The sequence below is a fragment of the Pieris brassicae genome, chromosome 2 (assembly GCF_905147105.1).
Source record: "Pieris brassicae chromosome 2, ilPieBrab1.1, whole genome shotgun sequence".
NCBI lineage: Eukaryota > Metazoa > Arthropoda > Insecta > Lepidoptera > Pieridae > Pieris > Pieris brassicae.
In genome coordinates, this window is record NC_059666.1 from 21,385,358 (window position 1) to 21,409,586 (window position 24,229).

The 24,229-nt window shown below is 34.1% G+C and overlaps 1 long non-coding RNA gene and 1 other non-coding gene across 2 annotated transcripts; both read right to left on the reverse strand.

The window, feature by feature from the left end:
• Positions 1-1,179: 1,179 nt before the first annotated feature.
• Positions 1,180-1,985, reverse strand: LOC123720580. The gene is made up of 3 exons (XR_006756067.1): positions 1,900-1,985; positions 1,438-1,584; positions 1,180-1,209 (listed from the first exon to the last, which is right to left on the reverse strand). It is a non-coding gene; the product is annotated as an uncharacterized LOC123720580 (long non-coding RNA).
• A 15,696-nt stretch (positions 1,986-17,681) lies between these two features.
• Positions 17,682-17,753, reverse strand: Trnae-uuc. The gene has a single exon. It is a non-coding gene; the product is annotated as a tRNA-Glu (tRNA).
• Between the last annotated feature and the right edge of the window lie 6,476 nt (positions 17,754-24,229).

Sequence of the window (24,229 nt, forward strand, 5' to 3'; positions counted from 1 at the left end):
ATAAAATAAAATTAAGCAGGACTATGTATAGTAACGAATATTTTTGGTTATAGCTACTGATATAAACGTTTAAGGTCTCTATTTATATTATTAAATCTGATAATTTATGTTTTTTGTGGTAATATGATTTTAGTAAGGAACGGAACGTTTCATTTTTGTGACAAGTGACAAATGTCAACCCATGGCTTCATGAATCTTTGTGCCCATTTTCTAAAATCTAAATATAAGTGCGGCTTGCTTAAGTACAAATTAACATAATATTATAAATTATACAACTATGATCTCTGTCGTAATGGATGTTGAAACCGTAAGTATTTGGTTTATTTTATTTGCATGACGCTGATTTCCCGCCTTTGAGTGTTTTGTCATATTAATGTTATATAAATGTGTTTTATTAGGTAAAAGGTCGACCTCTGTCTAAGGAGCAATGCACGTTTTAACTTAACATAATACAAGAAAGTAAAACAATTAATAAGAAAGCCACCAACGCCACTAGCTATAAATGAAAAAACGATGACTAAACGCCACCGCAACCACTTGTACCAGGATATTGCCGCAGCAACTTCGTCTAAAATGAAAGAATTTAAAGAAGAATGTTCGTAAGAGAAGTAGCAAAGGAAAAAAGAATGAATTATACCAATAGCAGAATATTATATGCCTAAACAAAAATAGACTAATTTAATAAATGTAAATTTTAAAAACAAACATTAATATTAAGAAATAAAAAACTTAGAACTAATGAAAAACTAGTCTTAGTTAGAAATGTTTAAATTAAAAAAAGAAAAGTTAAGGAAGTACTTGGTTGTAGAGAATATTATTAATTAGCATAGTATTGTTTACTATTTTATAGGTTTTGGTTTACATATCAGTAATATATAAGAATATAATGAAATAAATTTTATATTATGTTATGTTTTTATTAATTTTTTACTAATTTCATTACATTACATGGTTATAATAAATAATAATTTAATTTTATAGGTAGATTAACTACATAACTTATTAAAATTTTAACTGAGTTTCTTCTCTTATTTTATATGTACAAAAGGACATTTCAATACAACATGTTTGTTTCTGCTAGAATTATATTAATTTTCCCAAAATAATAATGAATAAGGCTTGTTCTTTCAGTTAAGTCTTGATTTCCTTCATTAACTTCTTGACTTGAAATTGTATCAAGTGTTGGAACTAAAACTTCTGCCGGTATATCTACAAATTATAATCCTTACAAATATTTTGCATAACAGCCGGTGGCAATAATAATAGCTTGAACTTTAGCTAGTGGTAAATACAATGTTAAAGCGACATTTCCATACTCCAAATACTCTGAAAAAGACAAATATTTTAACCTTACATCATGTTTCATTTGGGTCACATATCTTGCAACTTTTTGACATAGTATAATTATTAATACTCTAATTTATACTATATATTTACCTCTCTATAGTATTCCTATTCTTAATGTGTACTTCATCATATCTCTGGTCAGCCAGAGAAATGGTGTTAATAAATATTATATTATATTTGAGTAAGCACTATTAACAACCATCCAGTGATTTCTCAGTAGACCTGTATGATATTAAGCTATAAACAAATATACCTGTTAATTTAGTTGGCACATTTATCAAGTTCTACCTCCTTATCAATCAATTTGAATTAACTTGTAGAACTGAGTTTACAAAAGTTGTTGTATCATGAGCGGCACCAGGCCATGGGGCTCAACATTAATAAATTTTATTTCTGCATCACACACAGCCTGTACATTTAAAGAGAAATATCCTTTTCAATTACGATATTATTCACCGATTACGTCACCTAAAGAAAATAATGCTGCTTATTATTAAGTATTACAACTTCATACTATAATGTACAATGTTAAATAATATATAAATTACTTACATGATGATTGAATTCGTAAATGAGTGCAATCAATGGCAACAATTCTAGGAAATCCAGCAATTTCATGTAATTTTTCTGTACTCTGTTGGTTTATAAAAACATCTATAAAAACTCGTAAGCTAGCTTATCAATTGCAGATGATCACCAACCACTTCACTACCCCAATCGGGTAATTGCATTAAAACTTCCAAATCACTATCACGAACTGGAGGACGACGAAAATGAACACATTTTACTAATGAATATAAAGTTGGATGATCGTAATACCGATCCATAAGCCATAACCATACAAATTTCTCTGATAGCTATTCGGGATCGATTTGGCCAATCTAAACAACTGTCAAAATGGACATATAGGTTATTGGCATGTGTAAACACTAATTTTCATACAGATTGCAATCTTCAATCTCTGATCGGTCCTCTGAAGGGTTGGTTGAAAAAATAGTTTGGTAACTCAATCTATGATATGAATATTGGCATGCTTTTCTGTAGAAATGGATTGAATTGTCGATCTAAGTAGGCTAAAATTGGATTGAGATTGAATATTAGTTTTGGCCGTGAGTCAGTCAGTGGATCTTTAATCACTCTATCTAGAAGCAGAATGTGCCTTTAAAATTTTGGTCAGAGCTACATGCTACTGCAACAACAGCACTTAACAAACATCGCTGTACATGCTTTTGGACTGTCTGGCTGTAACAACAACTTCATTGCCCCAGTTAATGACACACCCCGAACACATTTTGTTCACGGATAGTTCAGCAACTTTAAGTAAGAAATACAAATGACGACAGTTTATGTGCCTGTGACACCAGTCCCGTGGAATATAGTCCCAGCAAACTAATGTACATCATGTGTGAAAGAATCCCTTCAGTGTCACCGTTACAGAATCGACTATTGAAATTCTAACAGTGATTAAATTCTTAACTATGTTTCATATTTGTTTGTTTTTATACTACACATTCCCAGAAATATTTCTGACTAAAACTAAATAAGACTTAGTATTGTCTTTTGTTAAAATAGCTTTTACACATTAAGAAAAACACTTTTTGAACGTGTGCACACACACCACGCCCGCCGAAAAGCACGCGAAACGTCGGAAAAAAAAATTTGAATTATGTAAATAACCATAAGTTTTAATAATAATACATAGCTTTAATCCGTTCAAAAAGTGTTTTTCTTAAATAAGACTTAATAAAAAAAGTGTCATAAAGTTCCTTTAAGAGTAAAACAGTAATTATACATTTCTCTTGAGTCGGCAGCTCATGGCAGGTCAACATCGAGGCACCTGGAGCATACTATCTGTTTCCACCGGTTTCTACCCAGCATCTCTCTTATGACAGTGTAGTTTTGAGGACGATGAGACTTTCACATTCTGATCAGTCCATCTAGTAATTTTAGATACGGAATATAACATGTATAAACTAATGCACAATGCGACCTTATACTATAGAAGTAAAATAATTCTAAGGATGCTCAAATGATGATCAATGCTCTACGACCATCGTTGTTGAAAGCAAAAACACCGATGTTTTTTATTTTTTTATATGCAAACGGGCATACGGGACCATTTTTAGTGGGTGCGTTGCCGGCCTTTGAGAGGAGTTCTCTGCGAGTATTATGACATCGATTATATTTTTCATTCTCTACTTTAACGCCTAGATTAACACCTCCAGAGTGCTATAATCGCGGAGCCAGAAACATATTAGCTGCTCCGCTGAACAGGTTCTATTAACTCGATATCAAACGGTTCACCTATCATTGCACCAGGTCACAAGCTACAAAAGAGAGTATTCGCTTCTAAAATTAATTAGAAAATCTCTTAAAACATGAAAAGTCGGAAATGTGCTTGCTACATTATAAACTATTGTTTATAACGGACTTCCGTTTGACTATTTTTTAATAGCTTTATACCCGAAATTCAAAATCATTCATTCATATAGGTAACAAAATGTACACTTATGAACGTCAAAAACAGTATAAAATAAAATATATATACACAGTATAAAATGCTTCTAATTTTACATTTACTGCCTGTTCTCAAATATTTTGATTAGCATTTGCGTCGAACGGAAGAGAAGAACTGGCTATAAACTCTCCGCCACTCTTATACTGCGAATGAAATCACCGAAAACATTTATTAATTTATTTCGAAATTCTACAGCTATCATAAATTATATATACAAAAAACAAATACACAAAAGATATACTCAAAGATGGAATACATAATACATACATTATACAAAGAGGTTCAAGCATTTACGAAAGGATAATATCAACAAATGTTATTAAATACATTTAACTAAGCAATACCTAATTCACATGTGTTGTGTGATGGCGGGAAAGTGACGGTGTGCTCATGATTTATCATATTCCGAGATAGCTAACAAGACAAATCTTAATCGCTGTATGTCCTGGATGCGCGATACAAAACTGAGTTTTTTTGCATGGTTCATGTTGATGTGAACGTGAAACAAAGGACATTTGAGGATCTCCTTAGGCAAAACATATTCTCTTAATACACGGAATAACATTTTAGATCAGACAATAACCTCGTTATTTAGAACACTCCGCCCTTACGGAATGGAAATCCAAATTTTTATTGTTACATAACACTAAAACAAAAATGTATTTAGTTAGGTTACCGTTACGGAAAATACAGCACAGAATAATAACTAAAATAAATTTGTAACCATGTGTCTAACATATAAGAGGTTAATTTAGTGTTCCTGTAGCAGCGAGTTACAATTTGACGTTTAATACAAAGAAAAAATTCACCATCATGAGTAATTTAACACACCTACGCCCACCGCCAATTAATTACAGCCTACGCGCGACTTAATTAGACTTTTTCTCACCCTTAGCACGATTTCTATTAAAAACCTACTGAGTAAGCCGAGACTCGGTTCATTTATACAGGGAATCAGTGTCTATTTTTTTAAATTTGCCTCATTGATTTACGGGACATCAGTCTTGAGGTCGTATGTTCGATCCCTGTGCACCAAAAGACTACCTACTTCGAACTTACTTGCCTATTAGATACAGCAAGTGGTCACGAAACAGATTTTTATAAATATATGATATTTTATTAATTTTTTTATGGACGTCGTTTAATTAATGAATGAAATGTGATAAATTATGGTTTAAGTTAGATTCAATCGATTTTAATATAATTGTGGCTAGAGGGTGGTTTGTCTTTTCACAGACAAACCTTCAAAGTCACCTTTGACTTTGAAAGTTGAAACCATTTTAATATTTTAAGAGACCGTTTCGGTCAGAGCTCAGAACGATGGAGATAAAAATACTACAAAAGTATTATCATATTTTCTATTCGAGTTGACAGTTACAATCTTTCTTTCATAAAACATTTTATCCATTTATCATAGATTATTATGAAAAGTTCTCATACTTTTCATAATTATTTTATTGTATTATCTTATAATACAATAAAAGTAGCATTTATTTGAAATACATAAATTCTTGCGACGCGTTAACTAAATAATAAAAATACAGTTGTCTATTGATGTAGTGATGTTTGACAGCTGATGACAGTTATAGTTGACATTTCGTCGTTGTTGTTTCAGAACGTGTTTCTTCGTTCACGTTAAACACAGATTAAGTATTTCTTGATTACCTCCTAATAACGAACAGTTTTAATTAAATTTTGTATTAAATACTACATTACATATAATTGTTACACAGCTGTTACACAGAAGATTAATGACTATTTATAATCAGTATAAGATTTACGTTGATAAAATATTTTGGCAGATTTATGTGTATCAAAATAACACTAGACTAAAATAGATTATTACTGTATACTAGATATTAAATGTATCTTGTAATCTAATCAAGATTTCTTGTTTGTGTATCATTCTTAGTTCTCTTTTGAGGAGTTGCCTTAAAGAGAGTGATGGTTACAGAAAATAATTGTTTTCTTGTGTGAGAAATGAAACCTTAGTTATGACAGTTTAGGCTAGTTATCGTTATGACAGTTTAGGCTAGAGATTACTCTAGTATTAAGGTAAATTACAAAGTAGAAAATGTTACAACAATCCTCTAAGGCTTTCCAGTTAAAGATTCGCTGTAAATAATTGTAATTTTTATAGCATTTTAGATTGTAGATTTAGTAAGTATTATCTATTACTCTATACTACTATACTCATATTACCTAAATGGACCGAAACTATTAGTAAAGACTCGGTAGGTCCTAAATAGACCGTACCTAAACAATTTAATATTCCTCTAAAATAAGGGTCCATCCCAAAACACAAATTTGTTGTTCCATTTTTAAAGTGATTTGGCTTGGCTTAAAAAAACATTTAGATCCTAATTTTCACCCACCAATTAATTTTCAATAGCGATGTTAGTACACACTTCTTCAAAAATATCTAGCCGGTTCAACAACTAATATAGAACAAAAAAAATACCTTTTTAAACCCATTAATTCATTTAAACATGGAAAATCAATTAAATTTTCAAAGGACTAAGCTTAGTGCACAACAGATAATTAATCCTAACATCTAATAGCACTTGAAAGTAATTAAAAAGAATTGAAGCCACCCAGCCAGCTGACCCATTTCCGTTCGCTTTCACGACATGCTAGGGTCAGGACACCTTCAAAGAATATTAATCCTTATACTAAGTTAATAAGGTACATATTAAAACAACGTCAGATATCCTTTAATTGATTCGCGAGACGCTCAGCAATGGAAGTCGATTGTGAAATTATTGGAATAGTTTTGCGGCACTTTTAATCTACATCCGTTTGAGGTGTGAAATGTTGCAATGTAAAGGTATAGTATTGTCTTTTGTTAACATAGCTTTTACACTTTTAAAGAAAACATTTTTTTACCGGATTGAAGCTGTGTATATTATAAACGTTTCGCGTGCTTTACAGCGCGCGTTGTCACGGTGACTGCAGACAAAATGTGTGGAATGTCAAAAAGTATCACAGCTTTAGAGAAAGTTATATTATCTGGATTTATTTCCCCGCAGTTGATATCGACTAAAAGATGTGATGACTGTAGAAATGACTCGCGGTGTCTTCTATTTTCGCGCATTGTTTGTCTTGGGGTTTTAGTTTGGATATTATTGGATAAAATTTAAAATTATGTAAAATAATTATAAGTTTATAACATGGCTTCAATCCGGTAAAAAGTGTTTTCTTTAAAAATGTATTCAAAAAACGTCAAACGGATCAACGGTGATATTACAATTATGATGTAACGTTTTTCAAGGCAATGTTTGCCGCGCTATGTGGAACGAGCTGCCTACTAAAGTATTTCCGAACCATTGACTTAGGGTCTTTTAAGAAAAGAGCGAACTAATTCTTAAAAGTCCGGCATCGCACTCGCGAGCCCTCTGGCATTAAGAGTGTCCATGGCCTGCGGTATCACTTAACAGTTAACATCAGGTGAGCTTCCTGCCCGTTTGCCCCCTGTTCTATAAAAACAAGTAGGTTCACCTGATGGTATGATGAATAAAGCCCGATAAGATGATTCTTATCTGGCTTTATTCATAACAATAAATCCACCTAGAACATTACTAAGAAGGTTCTTAAAAAAAATGAAAAGCTTTCAATATATTATGACGACCAATATCTTCTTACCTGTACAAGCCACATTAACATTTTATTTCACAATAAAGATAACTCATTTTTATATCGAAAACAGATTCCCAAAAATAGACCCTTATCGAGCTTTACGGCGCAATAAAGCTGAGGTCATATCTTGTACATTTTGCAAACGTATTTTAGAATTCAGCTTCAAAGAAAAGGCGGTTTATTTGTGGAATACCAATAGTGACACGACCAGACGTTGTATAATTTTGAATTTTTTTTAACCTACATGTTTAAACTTCTATCACGGTGCAGACTCAATTACAGGCTGTGTCACAGCTTGCGTTTAATAAACCACATAAGCCTTTCCACTTCGGCACCAACCCATTGGGTGGCTTATTAGCCTCGGCAAGATCTGTATGCACCGATCTTGGATGGTTGAGACCGCTGTCAAAAGTCCTACGTCATACTCTAGAAAATGAAAGAAATTAATTTTGTAGATAAACAACTGAAAATATTGTTACGAGCTAGGGGATCGGATAGAAAATGCCGTAGATTTCTACAAAGGTTTATTTCTTGATAAATCAATGAGGAATTTATGAGCACAAATTGATTGCAGAAATGCACTTATAACACACAAAAACACAGTCACTAATTACTTCACTTATGCACACTTCACACAGTACTTTATCACTTGTAATCACTTTATTCGCACTTTATCGCTTCGGTGTTTCACTCTTGTTATCGCATTCCAAACTAAAGGTGACTAGTCGCGTTTCGGCTTGCTTATATATCCCTGGGAATAATTCTAAACAATATTCGAGAACTCTCTAGGCGGGCTTGCTACTGAGTAGCGATTGCACAATTCTAGAACGTCCGCACTCTTTGTCTCTTTCGCACGTTGCTCCGTCCTTGTCGGACGGCGTTCTAGAGTGCTCAGTCTAGTTTCGAGAAAGTTCTGATCTTCTCTCTCTCTCTCTCGTAACATCGTCCTTATCCCACACCTAGAAAGTTCGGTCTAGAATATTCCTTCATCAAACGGGTATACCTAGGCCTGAAAACGCCTGAAAACGGGTCTCCTGAAAACTGCACCACTCGACTACACATGTTCTGAAACTGACTGAAAAAATGTTTCAGCTTCCTGAAAACTAGGGTAACATTATGGAAATTACAATTAACTAATATGTGATTGAGCCTCTCCTGAAACGGTCAGAAATCATATTTCATCATGCTGAAAAGTTCTCTAACTAGTGGAAAAATCTAGAAACATTGCAGTCGACCCGTCTTCGTAACAATATTATCACTTATCTTGAGTTTGTAGGGTGCAAACCTATGTCCTAATAATTAGAAAACTTGAATTTAGAAAACCTTTAAGTAACGCACCGAATGACTTGCCTTGAATCAGAAGAAGAAAATGATCAAGATTATTTATTTTCTCCCTCTTGGGTCGGCAGCTTATGTCGGAGCGTCGTGGTCAGTAACGAAGCAGATAGACCGCTCTAGATGCTTCCATCGGTTTCTGTCCAGCGCCTCTTTTCTGACAGTGTATAGTTTTGAGGACGTTGAGTCTTTCACTTGATCGGTCCATCTGGTTGGTGAACGGCCACGTCATCTTTTGCGTTTTGTGTTACCAACCACGATTGATTTCTCCAAATTCTCATCGCCTCTCTGCATTGTGTGGCCGAAGTAAGATACGATTTGCTGTAAGCATATGGTAGACATGCGAGTCCGTATGTGGAGTATGGTTAGGATCGATGTATTAGTACGCTCTCAAAGTCATTCATCCTTTGCCTTTCTTGAGCCAAGATAATCCACGTTTCTACTCCGTACGGGAAGATGAGGAAAACTAGAGCCGATATCAGTCTTATTTTGGTTTTGATACCAAGTCCTCTTTTCTTCCAGATGTTGCCTAAACGTGTCATGGCATCTTTAGCCATGCCGATTCGCCATTTTATCTCAGGGACTCTGCCGCAGGGGAGCTGCCGCCGTTAGAGATTTGGGATCCGAGATATATAAAGCGGTCTACGATACGATTTATGTTAAAAGAGTGTTAATATTCAACAACTGCACAATCTGGTACCATTTACATTTAAAAGTCGACAAGAGTTTTGCCTCGCGTAGACTTCCCCAAGTACCGCATGACTTTGAAGGGTCGAATCTTATTAAACATCGAGGCTACGTTTACTGCTTTCAAAGTTATACCGGGAGAAAAGAATTCATTCATTTGACAACAATTCATTATAATGTGGAACTCTTTTATGTAAAAAATAGGTTTTATACCATTAATGCTGGCAGTGGCTTGTGCTGTAAATAAATTGTCTTTTTACACTTCATAAGACAAAATAGTCAAAGTATTTTATTCACGTATAAACGTATTCACGAATGTTCAAAGAAGTTATGTGTCCAACTCTCTAGTTACTTATAACCAATTCGATAAAAACATGTGATAAATTTCCGTTTGGGACACCTTGTATAATTAAGTTTGTACGGATTCCCTTTGTTCTACCGAGTGTAATTGACACCTGCTGCGACTCGCTTTAAAAATATACCTTACACAAGCGAACTGAAATAACTTCGAAAACAATTTCGATTTCAATTAATAAATTACAAATGAAGCTCTTTTGATGTTATTTGTGTATTTAATTATATTTTTTTGTATAATTATGAAGAAACTATGTATATAAGTTCTGTTGTATTGTTATAATAATTAATTATAGAAATCAGTGGCTGCGTTTCTGCTTTTTAATACGTTTTTTTTTGGCAAGTAGGTCACTGATTTTTCCGTCTAGGGCGTAGCTATTGGTGCACAGTCGTGATGCGAGTGCACCACCTCAAACTTGAGAGTCGCACGCTGAAGCCACTTGGCCTATAAAGCTGAAAAATAAACGATAAAATACAACAGTATTTTATCCGTTTCGCACAATAACAGAGTATTATCGGACTAATCGGACCAAGAAACCAACTGGAAGCTACATTCTTAGTCGAATTTGATGTTATAATGATATAACATTACATGATGCGCGTTAACAAGTCACGGAGATAAATCATTGTCATCCTGTCATATTACAAGAGCTTTATTGATGTATACTCTATACGACGTTCCAAAATTCATCTTGTTTAAATTGTTAAATATTTCATAACAATATAATACACGGCTCAATCGTGACGTTTGTAGTTCTTGTATAATATTATTTATATTAAAGTTTGTCATTCTATTATGTATGTTTTATAAGATGGTTAGGTTAGCTTATATTTCTTTTTTTCCTTTTGTTCTCGGGTTGCCTGGAAGAGATAAACTCTTAGCAGTAAGGCTTTTGAATTGCTTTTAATTTTATTTTTCTACAAATGTAACAAAGTGCATATAAAAACATGTGTGCGTGTACTAGTATATACACGTATGAAGTGAAACTTCTAAAATGTTCTACTATATGCAACTTTACAGAAATTGGTTAAATAAGGTTAAATTAGATAAAGTTTAACAAAAGGCTTTTATTATCATAGACATGAATACAAATAATACAATTAACTAATTAAGATTATTACAGAATTTCATTATTTGTAATACAATTATTACCGTTATTATTCTATATAATTCATTGTAATCGTTGTAATATTTTTGTTATTAAAAGCTTTGAATATCTTTGAATCAACCGTGGTAGGGATAAGAACACGTGTAACGGAAAAATGTGACGCGTAACCGAAAAATGTGACGGTAAATATTTTTCCAACGCTGATAAAGAAGTTTCACTTCAAAAATCATACTAATGATGATATTATTAACTAAACATCGACCGTACGATAAGGGAAACATCGCAAGCCACAAGCATACCTTAGACTGTCAGGCACAGAAGGCTGACCTGCTTGGCTATTAGAAAAAAATTAGGACTATAGATACACCTTCCAAATGCAATTCCGATCCAATGCATTTCATTTAAAAACAGAAAATACATGTAGGTCTAAACCTATTTTATTAGCTTTCACATTTATTTCAAAACCATTCACAAGGGCAGAATAAATGCTAGACGGTGTTGAACTTATGTGAGAACCTATGAACGAAGGTTTTTCCAAGCCCATTGGTCTGGAAAGCCACCCCTCAAGAGCAACCGACTGGAAATCACATCTATTCTATATACATATGTATAGTTTATATGAAACGACCTCAAACGCATTATTTTTAGCTCGGTGGAGTTATTTTGAAGTAACAATTTTTATAACGATCGCAACTGATTGTATATGACCAAATTAGCTCGTTAGGTCAGTTTGAACGTTTTTATATTATAATTCGTAGTGAAACAGAATATATTCGGTAGTGGGCTGATCGGCTTTAAAAGAAGCAGTGTATAGTGCCTATCTCAAAACGCTGTTTTGCTGGATTTTTTTCTGGTTAACAACAATTTTTGTTATTGTTATTTTATCTTGTTTATATTTTAATTGAAAAGCGCAGTGTTGGCCTAGTGGCTTCCTTCACCCCGAGGTCGTAGGTTCGATCCCCGGCCGTGCACCAATGAAATTTCTTTCTATGTACGCTTTAAACATTCGCTCGAACTGTGAAGGAAAACATCGTGACGAAACCGGCTTGCCTTAGACCCAAAAAAGTCGACGTGAGTCAGGCACAGGAGGCAGATCACCTACTTGCCTATTAGATTACCAAATGATCATGAAACAGATACAGAAATCTGAGGCCCAGGCCTAAAAAGGTTTATTTTAAATGTATTTTTTAATTGTAACATTTATGTTTACCTAAATTGTCACACATTTTAGATATAAGAGTTTGCAACATATACTGTAGATTTAGTACATCAAAATTCATTAGTAGACGCGGTCCAGGACTCTTTGATAATTATTGCCTCATTCGAATCAACATCTTATATTTCATGTACAAATACCCACCAGGATAGTGCCTTAAATAGATAGATTAAGTAAAAATGTATACCTAATTGATATAATAAATTGTTTGTCTGAGAAATATTCAACGGAATTTTCTAACCGTGAGAATTAAAATCTGTATACATTCGCTGAATGATGAATGATTCGATTTGCGCATTTGTATGGAAAATATTACGATATTTTTACAGAACACACAGCTTACACGAGTATCGAGTAATTCCTTAGCATTTGGTAAAAATAATTGTACAATTTTATTCTCACTTATGGTAATAAGATGTCAGTATTTATATCCGATGTAAATAGAGGAGCGTGATGTAAGACTAAATTTACTGACAATTAGGGTAAATTTTCAATATTCTATATGCAAAAGATAATTTTATCTTATCTTAGGTGACAAATGGGCTGAAAAGTACGTAGGCTAACATTAATCTTTTTCTTTATAGAATTTGATTTGATTATATTATCCAGATATCTGTAGAATAAATAATATACATTGAAGTATACCAATCTTTAAATATACTTAAAAACTAGATTTTCCATTATCTCATGCATTTTAGGATTCCTTTTTCTGTCTCTGTCAACCAATGTAGATACGTAAACAATAACTTTGCAGTTGGCTGTTAAAATATTCTTCTTACAACATAATTCAACACATTCTTTCATGTATAAGCTGCTGCATCAATTCTAAACTAGAAAGAAACAAAACACGAAATATACGTATATAGGCTTATATATAGGCTTATATATAGGCTTATATATAGGCTTTGTTGAAGTCAATACGCCGCGAACGAATCCTCTAAACGCACATCCGATTCATTCGCAAAACTTGTTCAAAAATATAAGAAAGAGCTCTCACATTTCACGTTTCAATTCATATTTATAGTGCTTACACAGCAAAGTGAAACCGAAGAAGATTAAGTCATAATAATAATATGAAAGCACCCGTTGGCCTAGTGACTACAGCGTACGGCTCTTATTATTGAGGTCGTAGCTTTGATCCCCGGGTATGCACCGATGGACATTCTTTCTATGTACGCATTTAACATTCGCTCGAACGGTGAAGTAAAACATCGTGAGGAATCGGCTTGTCTAAGACCCAAAACGTCTCTTTAAACGCCTATTAGATTGACAGAAATCAGAGGCCCAAAACAAAACTTTAAAATGTTTAGCTCCACTGATTGATTTTTTCATTAAAACATATATTACAGCCAAATGTATAGTATAAAATATATCATTTTTTTATATTTTTTTTGATATTGGCAACATTTGAAAGTCCTTCGAAAACAGTTTCGTTTTCATCAAAATACAGGCAAATAATGGTAGTTGTCATCAAATAATCAACCGTTAAAAATTTAGGTGCAGGCTAAAAACGATGAAAGTTTTCGATTACTGGCGAAAAATGCTGGATCTCAGTAAAAAAATGATGGAGGAGTTTAGAAAAACCAAAATTGATTTTTCACCGAGACTCATATAATGGTGCATGGGTATCCAATGTTATCACCAATGACAGATACAAGGGTCCCCGACTGCAAACAATGAATTCACACACTGTTGTATGAAAAATTGTATGATTCATTGCTACCAATATACGCAGCCAAATACAATGACTGTGTGCAGTTGTCAAAATCCTGCTCACATAAGGAAAAAAAAAATTCTTGCCCTACCTAATACTAATATAATTGAAGATGATGATTAATCAAGCATAGTTAGAGCCTTGCCACTTCAGTTTCTTTGGAGACATTCAACACTTTTTGATTGACATTCATCATTTTTCCCGTTTAATAATTGGTAATAATTTTTCAATTTTTTTTTAAATAAATTTTATATCGAAATAAATTTGCCTTCAATTTCAACCATTCCAATAAATGTAAACCTATAAACATGAATTTTATTTCGTACGAGATTTGTGTTAAAGAGATACAGTGAGTCTATGAACCTAAGAATTTAATTTTCTCTAATTAATGTAGAATTGACGTTCATCACTTTTCCCCTGTACCCTTTATATATAATGTAGGTGGAGTGGAAAGAAGCAACTCTGTGAGTCCGTGCTGAATGGGAATCAGCGTGACGGTTATGCGACTGAATACCATTTTACTTGCTTAATTTCACAATAATTCTATTGTTTTATTTTTTCATGAAGCATTAAGATTATTACTGTCGAGCTATAAAATAATACTGTATTTATTTATGATTACCTTAAACATACATATATAAAACACAGGCAACACTAGTAGTAAGGAAAAACCTTACTACTAGTGTTCACCTGTACCTTCGAGGGTAAATACTGAACAAATGGGTGACGTGTCGATCGCGTGTTTGTTAAATCAGTTGACGTTTGTGTCCCGCGCTTTGTACGATGCGCAAACTTTCCCCCACTCCCTTGTTTAATGCTCAAGAAGTTTGCCGGTATCTGTAAAATCTTTTCAAATTTTTTATCTTTCGCCTTATTCTACGTTTGTAGAAAAAATGACACTAACAATAGAAAAAAAATTGTCTCATCAGGCCTTGTTTCATCAACGAGCAGCATCACCTTGAAGGCTGGAAGTCTTCCACGGTCCACTACACAAGGCATTTTATTTCGAAAACTAATGAACTGTGGCTGGACTCCCGGTGAGGGTGTTCCTTGGGAAAAGACCTCCATCTGTTTAAAAAAGTCTCCTCACTCATAGGCCGGCAACGCACGTTTCTCTTTCGGGACAGACTCTACTTATAAAATTGTGTTTTTTATTTTTTTTGGTGTATTGATTATTCACCACATTTTAAATAATGCTATATCTGCAGTATATGTTACAAGCTTTGTTTTAATTCTTTGTATCATTAATGTTTCAAAGAATTACAAAATTAAAATATTTTACACTTCCAGTTTTAGATTTTACTAGTAATTTCATGCTAACAATGCGGATTAGGATACATATACCTAACAATGTTTTTTTTTTAAATACATCAGCCCCCTACCGAATATGTCAATCTCTGGATAAGTAGCGTTTATTCTATTATATCTCTGGTTCGATCAAAATAACTTTATTTGTGTACTCTGCACCAAACAGGTAAATTCACAATATGATTCAACCTGCATTGTTTATGTAATAAATAGCTTCGTTCAACACGTGTATTTCGTTCGTGAGTCACGAGCCTTGACCCTTCGCAGACGCTACTTCTCTATTCCTGGACAATCGATTTTTATATGGCCTCTACCAATTAAAGTGCTGTCCAATAGTTATACGTCGCCTCTTAACGCCTGTGGTCGTTCGTTCGACTCACGGCTGTGTCAATGGACGTTTGTTTACATTTGCGTAATTAATACTGGCTTGTAAATAAGCTCATGATATTTTTAAATTGTTATGCTTTAGAACTAAAATTCGATGGCTCACTGTATCGATGCCGTCACCTACTTACCTGATAGAAAAAAAATCTTTAGAGGTTTAGTGTTTGCTTTTTTCGCAGTATAATATTTGTCTATGTACAGCCATTTCTTTCTTATACCGTCATGTCATCCGATTTGTCCCTCCTTTCAGAAGAACTCCATTTTGGCTAAAACTCACGAAAATCCAGATTGAGCATTCTGAAAAACCTCACACAATTCACACTATGAAGTCAATTTTCCTATAGTTTTCATATAATTTATGAATCGATCTATTTTTCTTTCTCGTCGTGTTTGTTATGATTGCCTTGCTTGTCACATTAGAAGTTGTATTTTGTGATTTTTTACCAATGTATCAGTGTCCCGTTGGCAAGCTTTTGTAAATAAAATAAGAACTATTGCCCAGTCGCAGTTAGAAGGAGTAAGAAGATCATAAAATAACAGTTAATCTAAGGTGGAATTAGCGCACTTTGTGGGAATACAATTTTATTTAAGTATAATTAAAATATTTGGAAATATATTTTTAATACGCCGCACTGTAATGATATCTACAATATTTTACATATTTTACCAATCAATGAAATCTAATTAAATCATAATTTATACATTACATACAAATAAAAGTTATAAAATTAAAAGTGTTTGTTCCGTCTGGCAGTGTACCGTTAATGCTGGCAGCTTGTTAAGAAAATTGTCTTTAGTATTATACAATTCATAAGACCAAAACCCCAACTTTATGCCGTGATAACGATCGCTATTCTCTCAAAGCATTTTATTATACCCAATAATTTTATTCACGTATTCTTACCATTGCTATTAAAAATTTCATTTCTCACGAAAACAATGTCGCACTCGCGACGTGCAATGAACTTCATTATAATTTACTGTTCTGTGTTCAAAACAATTATTTCCTAGGAAATTATTTGGTTGACAGGAGAAAATTCTAGTTCTACGTAATAGTGTGTACGAGTATAACGAACATAGTTATTACCACTATTTTAAGGGTATACATACTTATATATGTTTCCACCAAATAATTTTAAATATCTTTTTTTCTGATTATGTATACAATAAATGATATTTAAATCATAGATTGGGTGATTTTTTTATGTTTTATTATGCATGGTTAGCGAACTTAGAGCTGTGGCGCTGTGACCTTTTAGATCTGGGACTCAAATTTATGTATCTGTTTCGTGATTCCTTTTTCTAATAGGCATCGTAATCTGTGCTTGAAAGCGTCCACTTATTGGGTCTAAGGCAAGCCGGTTTTTCACGATGTTATGTCTTTCGACATCGAACTCAGCTTAGTGTCTAGGGTTGACAAAGAGCTGAAATAATAAATTGTTGCGGTAATATAATACAACACCGCAGTGTTGGCCTAGTGGCTTCAGCGTGCGACTCTCATCCCTAAGGTCATAGCTTCGATCCCCGACTGTGCAACAATGGATTTTCTTTCTATGTGTACATTTAACATTGGCTCGAACGGTGAAGGAAAACATCAAGAGAAAACCCAAATAGTCGACTGCATATGTCATAAAATTGATACAAAAGGCCCAGACGTAAAATAGACAATGTGTGGGTAATATGTGTATTAAAGTAAATAATAACTGATAATCTAATCACCAAAGAAACCCCCCTACCCCCTATAATACGTAATACTTGAACACCCATATTAAAAAACAAATTATTTAATTGTTTACACGGAAAAGCGAGATATTTATTGAAAATGATTTAACTAATCGTAGTTTATTATGTATAGGTTGGATACCCTAGCTATAATGGATGCCAGAACAAAGACATGTAGAAGTTATTGTGCCTAGAGACGTCTGTATACAAGTTCATAGTTTGTTGACCAATAACTGGTCGAAAACTATACACAAAAACTAAACTTTATAAATGTTATTAAGAATGCGTGATTAGCGAATTCAGATTTAATAATTCTGAAGGCAATCATGACATAAAAAACTAAAAAGGATATTCCCGTACCGGGAATCGAACCCGAGCCTCCTGGGTGAAAGCCAGGTATCCTAGCCACTAGACCATACGGGAGATATATGTCCTGTCATAATACTACTTTGTAATATTTTAATAAACTATCATAATTTATTTTTTTTATAAATTCATATATTTTTTTAAAATATTACAAATTAAATAACAAAAATTAAATTTTATATTTTTTGTACAGTAACGTTACAAGTTGAAGTAGTTTCATAAAATACATAGTATATTTTCACGTAATTAAATATAGATAATATTTTGAGAACAGCGCCATCTTAAAGTTTTTATGTTACGAGTGAAACTAATTTTAATTTACTGACATCTATTGGAATTTGTAATCAACTTTTGTAGTGACGAGTGTCATAGTTACGGTAGTGTTGAGAGTCGTTAATAGATGTAACTTTGTAAAGTTTGATTTTAAATAAAATTATTTATTATATCTCAAACTATTATACGTTGGTTGGCTCAATATATCGTCATCAAAATACTCCATACTTATATAAATAAGCCATTAGGTATATTTAAAACGACATTAACGTCCAAGCATTTTATGATGGTTTAGTTTTATTATAAACATTATTAACAGAAGCGATTCAGCGCAGTCACTCTGTAACACCCGCGCTGCAAAAAAAAATAAAAAATCAGATTAGGAATAAAACCGCCGATATCGGGGAAGGTACCTTGGTATAACGCTGCGAAGGCCCAAGCCGTGGTACGGGTCTAGGAAGAGACACCTTCGCAAAAAAATCTAGTCATATGTTTTATATAGGATCAAAACAAGGATTTTAAGGGTCATAAAATTGTAAGATAATTTATATTTGTAGGTTTCCATTCATGTTAATATAATATATAAATTACGCATCACGTAGTTACCGAACCTCCTAAACTACTTAAGCGATTTCAATCAAATTTGCACAACGTGTGCATATTGATTTAACTTAAAAGATAGCATAGCTTACATCGTAATTTATACCCGCAATATTATTTTATTACAAAGTATTTGTTCATTATTTTAAAGTCACAATTATCTGTTAGCTCCAAACGCTTCTAATAGATGGCGGTATCTATTGACTGAGGCAATACAGTGAAATTCAATTGTTCTAACTTTTTCAACTTTTGGTATTAGCATAGCCGACCACGTGTTAATTAGACTGAAGTTTAATTATTGTAAATGTAATACAGTGGAATTTTTCTTGCTTTTTAATTATTAGTGCTTCATTGTTCAACCATATTTAATTAAAATTATACATGTAAGTATTATTACATAGTTATTATTGCTATACATCAAATGACACTGTTTGATATATATTTTGATGGTCATGAGGTACTTAAGGCTTTAAGATCAAATACATAAGACATTTTGCATCGAATTGGACAAACAAAACATTGATTTTACGAATTTATGATGAAGCTGAAGGATTTATGTCTTTTATTTTCAAATTTACCACTTAATCATAATAGTATATCTGTTCGCCCATCCACCGACTTAGTCAATAACGATTTTAAAATCAGAAAAACAATATGACCATAGTATTTTAGCAACAATTATCGTGATACTGAAAGCAAAATTATTTATGATCAGGTAATGCTGACTATTGCTACTGGGCACGGCGGTTTTATTTTTCTTGGATGCCCCAGGTGAAAGCTTTAACATATTTTTAACATCGTTGATTCTTGCCCAAAATACGGTCACAACGGAAAATCGCATTGGCAGTTGCATCGTCAGGCATTGCGGCTAGATGGTGGGCGACCGGCACATTCAGCATTCAAGCTGCCTTTGGAAATTCATAATACACCAAATGCAATATGTCACAAACAAAAGAATAGTGGAATAGCTACAGTGTTGCAGAAGAGTTCAATCATAATTTGGGTTGAGTGCAAAATGGCTAACAAATTAGTCTAGCCATAAATACTGAAACAAAGTAAAAACATTTTTTTTCTATTGCAAACAACATTCATTACTTTTACAGTGTATGTCTTTTAAAATACGCGACATGGTTCTAGGTGTTATCTTCATCTCCCGAAGTAAAATCTTTTGCTTTCGGACAGGATTTCTTCGAGTTATTTCCCTTAATGATTTGACCACCTTTTTCCTAAGAAAACTACGTGGACGGCCAGATCCTTTTCAGTCACAATTAGAGGTCAATAGTTCGCGACACAAACATTTTACTAATACCAAGCGTATGGAGAGTTTTAAAAATTGCATTTGTCTCCATATCTACTTTGGGTAATGCAATCACAAAACTAAACTAAACTAAAAGTCTTCTATACGTACCTACGGCTCGCTTATCTGCTACTTTCAATGGTCTAGTGAATAGGCTATCTCGCTCTTACAACTTAATTACAAACATTCATGAAAATATTGATGTGTTTTACAGTCTACCAACTTATCGTAACTTTATTTTGCAGTCTCTTAATGTGGTTTAAGTTTTAATTTTTTTTGTTCGTTTATTACCGTTATTGTTATTTTTATCTTTTAGTTTTAGTTTATTATTAATTTTTAGTTATTATATTTTTTTGATTTGTTTTATTATATTTTTTCCTTTCATATATTGCCTATGTTCTAATGTAATTGATGTGTATGTGTGTTAAATTGGAGAAGTCATATTTTCTTGTATTTCTAGGCATACACATTGTTTTAGAAGGTATATATAAAAAAATAAAAAATGATACTGTACATTTTCCAATTGAATTTTTAAATTCTTTAGATATACCTGGAATGCCACCACATAATTTTCGACTAGAGATTTATTCACCTATTATTCTACCGCATAATTTGAAGTACGCGTTTGGTCATCAAAAATATCACCGGAAATATTCATGAAGCCACCATTTTAACTGGAAAGTTTAAAGGAGAAGTGGTCGAGTTGCCACGTATTCCCATGTTACAGTTTCCAATTCGTTAAGCTTTTGCCATGTCTAGAAATAAGTCTCAAGGCCAAACAATGTCCTTTTGTGGTTTAGATTTGTAAAATCCATTATCTTTTGGATGTTCACGTGTAGGAAAACGTGAATCTATTTGTGTTAGCTAATGACCGTTTAACCAAAAATATTGAGCACCAATCGTGCAAGTGCTAAATTAAATTGTAATTAATAAGTTTAAGTGTTACAAACTTGTATGCAAAAAAAAAATCATTACTTTGTTTTTTTTATGTAATAGGAGGGCAAAAGGCAAACGGGCAACTCACATTGCCAGAAGGCTCGCAAGTGTATTGCCGAGAGTTGTTTTTTTACACAATATCAACGGTAGTAGAAAATCAATCATGGAAGTCGCCATGTATTTTTACAAATGGCATCTGTGTAAAAAATGCAAGCATGGTGAGCCCCATGACTGGTTTTCACCTACCACAACCCTTGAATACTACTATGTAATATAGTAATATACTAAAACACAGTGACGCGTGGCCAGGTCTGCTAGTTCACTATAAAAATTAAATGATAAAAGAAACGCATGCAAACTACGGCCTCATAGGATTGAAGCGCCAATGTATTATTATTATTGACGTGCTTAATTATTGAATTAATTATAATAACTAAGTTTTAGTAACAAATATCAATAAACAATTGTTTGTTAAAAATCGTATTCAAGGTTAATTACTTCAGATATGGACAATGGTAATTAAAGATGTTTCTTTTAATTTTAATAGCAATTAACATATTGTTACGAGCTAGGGGATCAGATAGAAAATGCCGTAGATTTCTTCAAGGGTTTATTTCTTGAAAAATCAATGAGGAATTTATGGGCACAAAATTAATTGCAGAGATTCACTAATAACACACAAAAACACAGTCACTAAATACTTCACTTATGCACACTTCACACAGTACTTTATCACTTATATTCACTTTATTCGCACTTTATCGCTTCGGTGTTTCTCTCGTGTAATCGCATTCAAAACTAAGTGACTAGTCGCGTTTCGGCTCGCTTATATATCCCTGGGAATAATTCTAAACAATATTCGAGAACTTTCTAGGCGGGCTTGCTACTGAGTAGCGATTGCACAATTCTAGAACGTTCGCACTCTTTGTCTCTTTCGCACGTTGCTCCGTCCTTCTCGTACCGCGTTCTAGAGTGCTCGTCTAGTTTTGAGAAAGTTCTGATCTTCTCTCTCTCTCTCTCGTATCATTTCGTCCTTGTCTCACACCTAGAAAGTTCGGTCTAGAATATTCCTTCACCAAAGGGGTATAACTAGGCCTGAAAACGCCTGAAAACGGGTCTCCTGAAAACTGCACTACTCGACTACACATGTTCTGAAACCGACTGAAAAAAGGTTTCAGCTTCCTGAAAACTAGGGTAACATTATGAAAATTACAATTTTCTAATATGTGAATCATATTACAGCTTGCTGAAAAGTTCTCTAACTAGTGGAAAAATCTAGAAACATTGCAGTCGACCCGTCTTCGTAACACTACCCCTTCCTTAGACATGCTCGTCCCGAGCATCATTACATCCTTTATAGGGAGCCAATCGATTTATGTGAACGACTTTCGGTTTGCTCCTTAAACCACCCACTTTCTTTATGCGATAGGTAACGTCATTTATCTTCGTGACTATCGTGTATGGACCGTCCCAGTCAGCTTGAAGCTTTGGTGATTTGCCTTTTCGTTTTGTTGGGTTATGGAGCCATACTTGCGAGCCTTCTTTAAATTCTATATGATTCGTCTTTCTGTCATACCTAATCTTCGCAGTCTCACTTATTTTGCTTTGTGATGCTCGTACGTGTTCATGGATTTCATCCACTTTATTACGCAGATCCGCAGCATATTCTGTAACACTCTCCGGTGTGTCAGGTGGTCGCCCAGTTACAATATCCGCTGGTAATCTAAGTTGTCTCCCAAACATGGCTAAAGCAGGAGTAACATTCGTGGTTTCATGAACCGCAGACCGGTATGACATTAAAAATAATGGAATATACTTGTCCCAGTCTTTTTGATGATTGTCCACCAGTTTTGCCAAGTGCCTTTCCAAAGTTTGATTGAAGCGTTCCACCATTCCATCTGACTGTGGGTGATATGGAGTAGTCCGCGTCTTATGAATTCCCATTAATCGGCATAATTCTTGAAATAGTAGAGACTCAAAATTTCTTCCCTGATTACTGTGCATTTCCAAGGGTACTCCAAATCTAGAGAATACGTCATTTACAAGTATCTCAGCTACTGTAACTGCCTCTTGATTGGGAATAGGGAATACTTCGGGCCACTTCGTAAAATAGTCCATAACAACCATGATGTACTTATTTCCTTTTTCTGTTAACGGAAATGGTCCAGCTATGTCAACTGCTATCCTCTCCCATGGAGCTCCGACATTGTATTTCTTCATACTCGCTCTAGTTCTCGACTGTGGGCCTTTAACAGCTGCACAAGCTTTACATTTTCGAATCCAGTCTTCTACATCTTCGCGGCAATGTATCCAATAAAATCTCTCTTTAATTTTCAAAAGAGTCCTTTTTACACCTAAGTGTCCGCCTGATGAGCCGTCATGAAACATTTCCAATATGTTGCGAATCTTGGATCTTGGCACAACTAACTGTAGATGAGATGCATCCCCACGAGCGTTTTCCCATTTACGACATAACACCCCATTATGAAGAACTAAGCTATCCCATTGAGCCCAGTAACTCTTGGTCGTGGTGCTAGTAGATGCAACATCATTCCATCGCGGCTTTATAGCTGAAGTTTTCATCCAGTCCAGAATTGGTTTAATGTCAGAGTCTTGTTGTTGCTCTTCTTGAATTAATTTACCACACCAATCTGGACTAATGGTATCCGTTCTTAGTATCCTCACATGTGCAACCTCTCTACCTTCGTGTCTTGTACAATGTTTACAGTCTTCTTCACATGGCCTACGAGACAATGCATCTGCGTTCCCGTGCGCTCTACCCTTGCGATGTTCAGTAGCAAAGTCATACTCTTGCAATTGTTCGATCCATCGAGCCACTTGTCCTTCTGGGTTCTTGAACTGAAGTAGCCATTTTAATGCAGCATGATCTGTTCTAAGACGGAACTTGCGACCTAGTACGTATTTACTGAAATGCTGCAGCGTCTTCACAACAGCCAGTAGTTCCCTCCGAGTGACACAATAGTTTCGTTCTGGTTTCGATAACGACTTGCTGAAGTAGGCTATTACTTCCTCGCGATCACCTTTTACCTGTGATAGTACACCTCCGATGCCAATTCCACTGGCATCTGTATCTACCACATATTCGCCATCATGGTCCGGGTAGCCTAGTATCGGAGTCTCACATAGTCGGTTCTTGAGCTCATTAAATGCAACTTCACACTCTCCATCCCATGTGAATTTCCTCTTCTCTTCAGTGAGTTTGTGAAGAGGTTTTGCAATATCCGCGAAATTTTTCACGAATCTTCGGTAGTAAGAACATAAACCTAAGAAAGCACGGACTTCAGTTTTATCTTTAGGTACTGGCCATTCCTTCACCGCAACTATCTTCTCGGGATCTGTTCGAACTCCGTCCTGCGATATAATGTGATAGCTCACTTCTCTTTTGAAAAATAAACATTTCTTTGGA